The 8,509-nt window shown below is 36.3% G+C and overlaps 1 non-coding gene across 1 annotated transcript; it reads right to left on the bottom strand.

The window, feature by feature from the left end:
- Window positions 1–7,418: 7,418 nt before the first annotated feature.
- LOC115030519 lies at window positions 7,419–7,548 on the bottom strand. The gene has a single exon (XR_003836110.1). It is a non-coding gene; the product is annotated as a small nucleolar RNA SNORA17 (small nucleolar RNA).
- Between the last annotated feature and the right edge of the window lie 961 nt (window positions 7,549–8,509).

Genomic DNA, 8,509 nt, shown 5'->3' with positions numbered 1-8,509 from the left:
ACTAATGGTAGATAAGTATCCTAACCACCCTTCGGTATTTTCCGTCATAAAGAAAAATTTGAGAGTTATTAGAAGAGCATAAATGATCCAATAAACAAGGAATTAACATGCCGTGCTTAAATTGGTTCCAAGTAACTGGTCATCATTTGATAGCATCAAATTAAGTTTCATTTATTCAGACCAGAGATTTTGTAATCTCAAAATGGAACTTAGAAAGTTTAGCTTTTACGAGGCCACAGACCCTTCCTGTGCTGTGTCTCAGCAATGCACCCTGAGATTGAGGGCATGCTCCTCAGCACATCCAAGAAATAAGTGCTGTAAAGAGAAACTTACCCATTTCTGGACATTCTACCCCTGAGAACTCAGGTCCAGTGGCATGCTAGCCTTGTAGAGGCCTTAAGGCCGTCATGATTGTGACTGCCATGATCAGAAAGACTATCACAAGAAGTGGAACAGTGCTAAAAGAATATTGAGGCCAAAGACACTCTTTATTGCATTATTCTAGAGTTTTTAAATTCTTTTTTTATTAAAAATAGATTGTTTTTATACAATGTATTGTGATTATGTTTTCTCATAACACAACACCTACCCTCCTTCCTAAAAATTTCCCTGTTCTTTCATTAGAAAACAGTGGATATTTAAAAAACAAAAATAAAATAAAAAACCCCAGAAAAATCATAAAACTGAAGAAAAGAACATCACCCTTTACAAACAAAGAACAACAAAACCCACGCAAATACATATATAGACACACATGTCCAAACACAGAGAAACATAATGAAATTGGAATCAATAATATATACACAAAGGCATATTAAGTTAAAAAAAAAAAAATATATATATATATATATATATAAATAACCTTCCAAATGCCATTTAGTTTATTTTCTGGATTCTCTTTATAAGAATCTGCTGGAATTCATAGTACATGGATATAATGCCAGGATATTGAAGTAATAGATTTGAGGTTGAAGTTTAGCCTGGGCTACACAAACATCTTACCTTTAAAAATCAAATTGTGCTGAGAGGAAGCCCTCAATCTCCATGAAGTCCCACATTAACGTCAAAGCATTTCTCTCTTGGCACCCATTTTCCTTGTCCAAAAAAGACAGTCACAGGTATAAATATGTAAAAGCGTCTGCTGAAATGAAAGTAAATAAATTCAACATCCAATTAATTTGTTGTTAAGCAACAGAGGCTAAAATTTTACTCCATTCCACATATTTTGGAGAAAACACAATGTACAGAATTTTGCTCTTAGGACAAAATTAAAAACATCTAAGAAATAAAAAACCAAAGAGGTTTTTTATTTATGGGTCATTTCTCACCTAAGTTTTAGTCCTTCTTTCTACTCTTAGACAATGTGATCTAAATTCACACTGAGTCACTCTATAACCACCATGTGCAATATTAACATCCTTTCCCTTCATATTAAGATCTGTAGACATAGGCGGTTACAGAATTGGTAACTGTTCTCTAAGGATGAAAATGTTTTTAGAGAAGGTTTCAATTTATAGTCTACTTGCTAGAATCCATGATCATGTTCTTGTATTCATAATTATATATGAAACCCAAATTATCTATTAGGTTCTTTAAACCAAGATTTCAGAAAGACAAATGATGCTTTGGAAAAATTATAATAAAACTATTTTAAATAAAATTTTATCAAGACTAGAGAAAGGCTCAGCATTTAAAAGCACTTGTTGCTCTCTCAGAGGACCATGCTCCTTTCCCAGCAGCCACACAGTGCATTACAATTATTTGTAACTATAGTTTCATGGAAGCAGTTTCCTCTTCTAGACTTGAGCATCACAAAGCATACATGCAGTACATGTACACACGTTTAGGCAAAATATTTATTTACTTAAAATAAAAATAAATCTTTAAAAGGTAAAATTTCATCAGTTAATTTTGTTGTTCCTTTAATTTCACATTAAGTTGCAATTAACTTAATACTGTTTATAAGTATTTTCAAGGAAGTTAGTAGCATAAAGAAAGCAAACTCATTATTAAGACTTACTGATATTGGTTGTCAGATCTAATGAGACTATATACATAAATAAAGATGGAAGAGCAAAGTCTTCCATTTTTTTTAACCTTAATTTCAATTGAGATATTCTTGCCTGAATGGATTTTAACAAAATATGCTAAAGGGAAAAAAAAAGCTCAATTTGTTTGAAAAGAGACCAATACAAGTAATATGAGCCCTATTATTTGAAGATGTAATAGTCTCATTTCAAATAATTTACTTATGAGTTAAATAGATTTAAATTTTTATTTTCACTTACTGATTCTTATTAAAGTAATAAATAAAGTTAATTTGTATCTTTCTCAGTAGGAATTACTGCTGAGCCAAATATGGCTTATGCATTAAACAATTATAGTAAAAAGCATCCTTGAATCTGTGAAATAAAAAACTGAGTCTGGATGACTGCATAGAAGGCTGCATGTCTGGGTATCTCTTACAGAGTCTCTGAACAAGTGAATGGATCAATGCAAGGAAAAAGATTCAGAAAAGAATCAAACAGGCAGCCTCAACTTTCTCTGAACACAGAAAGTACTAAGAATAAATCAACTTTGTTGTAGACTTTTATTGACATTAAAATATTATCAACATAAATTATTATGAATGAAACAGACATATGTGAAACCTAACAAAAGAGTTACTATTCTGATTATAACAACCTAATAGTTACTAATGGCTCCATGCTTCCTTAAACAAAAGAAGAAGGAAAAATATTCTGATTCACAGTGTTTTCAGAGCTACAGTTTTCGCACAGGTCCTTTGTTTGACTCTTTCATGAACTGTACTCATTCTACAAACATGATGCATATAGTAATGTTTTATAGCTAATATGACCCCGCAATATAACAAACATAACTTACTGTTTATTCCCATATAAGCTAGTTTGAGATCTGATTAATAGAACAAATAATTTCTTTAATGAACAACTGAAGGTAAGTTGAAAGAATGAAGACAATCCTGAATTTTCTATGTTATATAAATAGCCATTCCACTACAACATTAAAGGTTGGATTTACTATCTAGACATAATGGCAGTTTCTAAGAGAAGACTGAGAAATTAGACTCCCTGGGAAGCCACTGTCGGAACTCAGGCAGTTTATTGAACATCAGAGTTAGTAACAAGACAGCTCACTCCTTGGAGGAATGTTTATTTCCTCCATATAGATGATATGCAGACAGGCATACTCACTACAAATTAGTAAAACTCAAAGAATGAATCTTAATGATCTCTAACTAAACAATATTGAAATGTGTTGAAAAGTGCAAACACAACTGGAAAAACTTCCTTTGAAGAGATTATTAATTCTCTTCCATGCACTAATATGCTTATTTTGGTAAGATAAAAATAGCTGCTGTTTTCTTATTAAAGACTCATAGCTTATTCTAATTTCATAAAGAAAACTATATGATGCTGAGTTTAAATACATTCATGTGCCTCCAGGTACATAGCAGCGAGAGAAATTATTTGCGCTCTTATTTATTTATTTCTTTATTTATTTAAGTATGCCCCGATCTTTAATATGATATGTATTATTCTGCCCAGAATGATTTATTAAGACAAACTATAGTTCTCCAATATGCCTATTGTACGTAGTAATTGAATGTAGAGAAGCCTTAGCAACAAGCTCAGTTTGATTAACTAAAGCATCAGACATAAATGGGAGATACTAGGTATCAATAGATTTTTCTATATCTTTTGTGATAATTTGAATGAGATTGGCCACTATAGACACATAGGTTTGGATAACTTGGTCCTCAGTTGGTGGAACTCCTCTAATTTCACAAATGCATACATACATACATACATACATACATACATACATACTACATACATACATACATATATACATACATAATACATACTATCCATTGTCATGGTGCCTCATCATAGTAGAAGTAAATTAATTAAGGCATTTCTCATTTAATAATACTAAGTAATTCATGAAAAATGTCAGGTGGATACAAAGAAGGGAATATCAATTGATTTCTCTGAGAACTTCAAGAGTGTAATTTTAGCTCATCTTCCTCTCTACTAATATCATTGCTTATAACATTGCATTAAAATTTAAAGTATCACTCAGAACAGTGAATGTCAAGTTTGTCACTATGCCTTTGAATTTTTATACAATGTTTGTACATTTATGTTAGTGAACTTTCTTGAAAAATCTGAAGTTGCACTGCACTGTCCCAAATGTTTGACTGGAGGTGAGTTTTTAAAGAAAGGAGCAGTGATGTCTTTCACTTCAGACTCCTCTCTTATGGTCCATGCATCTCCACATTGAGGGTCCCTGGCTTTACTGGGCTTACCTACAGTTTTTCTACAACATTTTATTCTTCCTCTATTATTAGTTAAACTTTCTAAGCTTTATAATTATAGACATATTAATACAAAATAGAAAGCAAAATGCCATTTGCCTCTTATATCTTCTGGATTTTAATATTCTAAATTTTACATTTCTCTTGGCTTCTTTTTTAAGTGGGATAATGATAGGTACTTTTATTTAGGTCCAGTGAAGTTATAAAAGAAGCTGCCTGTTTTTTAAGTTCAATAAATATTTTAACAATTTTTATCTTTATAATATAATTATATCTCAAATATTATTTGTTTAAATAGCAATAAAATTCCTCATTTTTACCTTTGTCCATATAGATTAGAACCTGCCCTTTCAGCATAAAATGAATCCTTAGTTAATTGTATAAAATTAGTTGAAAACATATGAATGTGTTTATAACCAAAACTAGCTAAAATATGAAACTCTATTTCCAATTATTTTCCTTATTCATGAAAATTAAATCTCAGTTTCTTAACATTAAAATGACATCCTTTCATGTATGTTAATTTCTTTGCTTTGCAAGTTCTAAAATACCACTAAAACATCAGGATTTTCCTGAAGAATCTAAAAATCATGTACATTTTACATCTAAAGAGAGAATTCTAAAGTGGTCACATGTAAAGAGAGTTATTTTTACCATAGGCTATATTTAATCATATCATTTCACAGGACTTTTTAAAATTCTCTTTCAAGGGCTTTGCAAAAATCCAATTCCATGCTAGTTCACTTTAATGTTTTTTGTATCTTTCAGTATTCAATTACAGAATAAGACCTTTCCTTATTTTATTGTTATCTTTATTTATTTATACATGTGCATATATGTGTAGGCCAATGCCATCTGTGTGTGGATACCCACTGAGTCCATGTGATCATTGGGAATCAGATATGATCAAGCATAAAATGAGAGAAGCAGAAAAAATGAAATGGTAGGTAGCAGAAGCAGGATGAGGAGCCGACTTTTATGCAAATTCTTATGCTGAATAAATATAAACTCTCTTCTGAATCTGAGAACGTAAGTGACTTGGTTACTTTTCTATTTCTGTGATAAAACACCATGACCAAGGCAGTTTTAGCGACTGATTTTTTTTAACTATTATTCCTTAATCTTCCCTCATAGTCTAGTTGCTACCCCTTCTAAGACCCCCCCACGATTGCTATCCATCCTATACCTCCTTCCTCATCTTCAAGAGGATGTCCCCATCCCCATCACCCCCACCCCATCAGGCCTCCCCATTCCCTGGGACCTCAAGTCTCTCAAGGGTTAGGTGCATCTTCTCTCACTGAGGCCAAACCAGGCAGTCCTCTGCTGTATATGTGTCAGAGGCCTCCTCATGTCAGCCAGTGTGGTGTTTGCTGCCATCTTGGCTAGGTGAGACTGCTGGTCTTCTTATGGGGTCACCCTCCTCCTCAGCTTCTTTCAGATTTTCCCTAATTCAACCACAGGATTCCCCAGCTTCTGTCCATAGGTTAAGTGTCAGTATCTGCACCTGACTTTTTCAGCTGCTTGTTGGGCCTCTTGGTGGGCATCCAACAGAAGTACAGGCAAGGTGTGTGTTTTCCCAAGTGTTACAGTCAGTGAGAGAAATAGCCAGTCATCTCTCTCTCTCATCCATGCTACCACCCAGCTGAAAAGAGACAGGGCTGGCTCACCTACAATCCTCCAATCCAGGGGCAGGTCTACTCTGCTGTCCAGGAAAGTAGTGGGGACCCACTCTCCTAACTTCTGCAGCAGGGGTGGGGCAGGGACAGTTCTGCTCTCATGACTCCAGGGCCAGTTATCTCACCTTGTGTAGGCAGCAAGGGTTGAGGGTAAAGGAAAACATACCTCTTTTCCCAGTGTTGCCTGATGGCAGACAAATTGTCAGACTTGCTCACTCTCTCAAAGCCAGCTTACACAAGACTCTGATATTATGCTCAACTCTACCATGCTTCCCAGGTGAGGTGCTGGGACTTCTCGATGGTAAGCTGCAACAGATGAGGGGCAGGACCAGCTCTCCAGCTCTCATAAACTCAGGGCCAGCTCTCCTGACTGCCTTAGGTGGTGGTGGGGCAGAGGTATGCATCTTTCCATCTCCTATGTCACTGAATGGCTGTAGGTGATAAGGGGCAAGGGAGGAGGAGCTATCTCTCATTCACACCACCACATTGGAGACCAATGGTAGAGTCAGCTCTCCCATACTCACACCCTTGGTGCTGGCTCACTGACAATTCTTGTAATGTGCAGGTGCCTGCTCCCTAGAGTACTGCAGCTGGCTAGTGGCAAAGGCAATTCTTCTACTCTCAAAACTCCAGGGACAGCTCTCCCATGATGCCCATGTGAGGGGTAGAATCAGTTCTGTACATCTGCAGACATCAACATATAGCCAGGTTGCATCTGCCTGGCCTTGGTGGTAACAGACTCCTGATGATGATGATCCACAGACCTAGATATGGCCCACAGATGCAGCATAGACAAGAACCCCACTATGTTCTCAGTTGGCAACATCAGTGACTTATTTCAAACTGTTCCTCACTGTGCTCAAGTCTCCAGTTCTACTTCTCTCCATTGTGCCTACATCCTTCTGTGTGTGTGTGTGTGTGTTTTTTTTCCTCTTCCATTTCTGTATCACTTATTTGCTCCTCTTAGCTTGTCCCGTGCCTCTGAATATCTAGGGTCATATCAGCAGTCGTTTTAGGAATGCTACACACCACTCATGCATATGTCACCAGGCAGGGTTCTTCTCAGGCTCAGACTGACCCCCTCCCCCAAGGCCTGTACAGTGCTAGAATGGTGGTCATCTCAGGCTACCTACCTATGCAGACCCCATTGCACCGTTCTGGTGGTCATCTCGGATTCACTTCTCACCTGGCCCGCCTAAGTGGATCTATTTGAGGGTGGACTGTCAGGCTCATTCCTGGCTGGGGGCTGCAATCCCAAGCACTTTTCATCTAATCCCTTGCTTTCCAGAAGCCAGTCTGGGCCTGTGTGGCAATGAACTAGCAGTCCTCTAAGGTTAGCTCCTTGTCCTGGACCCTTGGTGCTGGACTGGTAGTTGGCTTAAGCCTGATTCCCCTCCAGGAATGGTAGGATACAAATCATTCAAATGTTCATATGTCCAAACACAGCATAAACATAGCCTCTATCCTCTCTACTGCATACTGAAACACATGTGACACAGAAGGCACACCTGCAACACTTCTAGGGGCAGGGATCATGGATTATCTTTAGGGGATCAGGATCAGTTGTATTCACAAATGCTCTTTGCAGCATAAGTTGGCTAGCTCTAAGTATCTTCCATTTGTAAACAAATATATGCAAAATTTGTCTTATTAGTGGATAAACCCATTAGGTTTACCAATTAGCTTTATCTCAAAGCTTTTGTAGTTGTAAATTAGGCACAGTGTTGCAGCTAACTCTCTTAGGGTGTATTCCATAGAAACAGAACTTTGGGGGGTGTTTTTAAGTAAAACATGTTTTTCTCCATAAGTTGTTTTTAGGAAAACATAGTGAGGGATGAAGAGAGAGGGAAGAAAAGGAAAAATGACTCAGAGAAGAATGGCCTGTCTGACACTACACAGGAAAACTCTGATGGCAATAAAAGGCATATTTCTATTTCATCCCAAGCAAAGAAAGAAGTAGGGATATCTAGAAGATCAGTCCATGTGAATACTAGGGCAGTCTAGTGAATTCTAGAACAGCCAGTGCTACACAGACACACCCTATCTGGGAAAAAATATAAAATAACAAACAAACAAATACCAAAACAAAACAAAGGAGAAGGAAGAGGAGGGAGAGGATAAAAGAAAAAAGAAAAGAAAAGAAAAGAAAGAGAGAGAGAGAGGGCAAAAATAGAAATAAGGTTTAGGGTGGCATTTCAAGTCAGTAAAATCAAGAACTGGAAGAGTCCCTTGTGACTACACAAGCCCCATATTCAGTTTATTGTTGTGGAGGAACATGAAAATATGTGACTAAAATGCAAAGCATTGAAAGACTGATTGATAAGAGAGTATATTGACTGTTTCAGATGATAGAACAGGTACTTCCCTTTCAAATGATGGTACATACTAAATCATGCTGGAAAAATTGACAATTTTTTACATTATTTGTTTTTGTTTCTCATAGTAGACAGATAAAAATGAATTACAATAGGAATAATTATAATAATATTTA

Source organism: Mus caroli, chromosome 2, assembly GCF_900094665.2.
Source record: "Mus caroli chromosome 2, CAROLI_EIJ_v1.1, whole genome shotgun sequence".
In the NCBI taxonomy this organism is placed as follows: Eukaryota; Metazoa; Chordata; class Mammalia; order Rodentia; family Muridae; genus Mus; species Mus caroli.
Note: the sequence above shows the minus strand (reverse complement) of the source record. Positions and strands in the feature narration are given on the sequence as shown.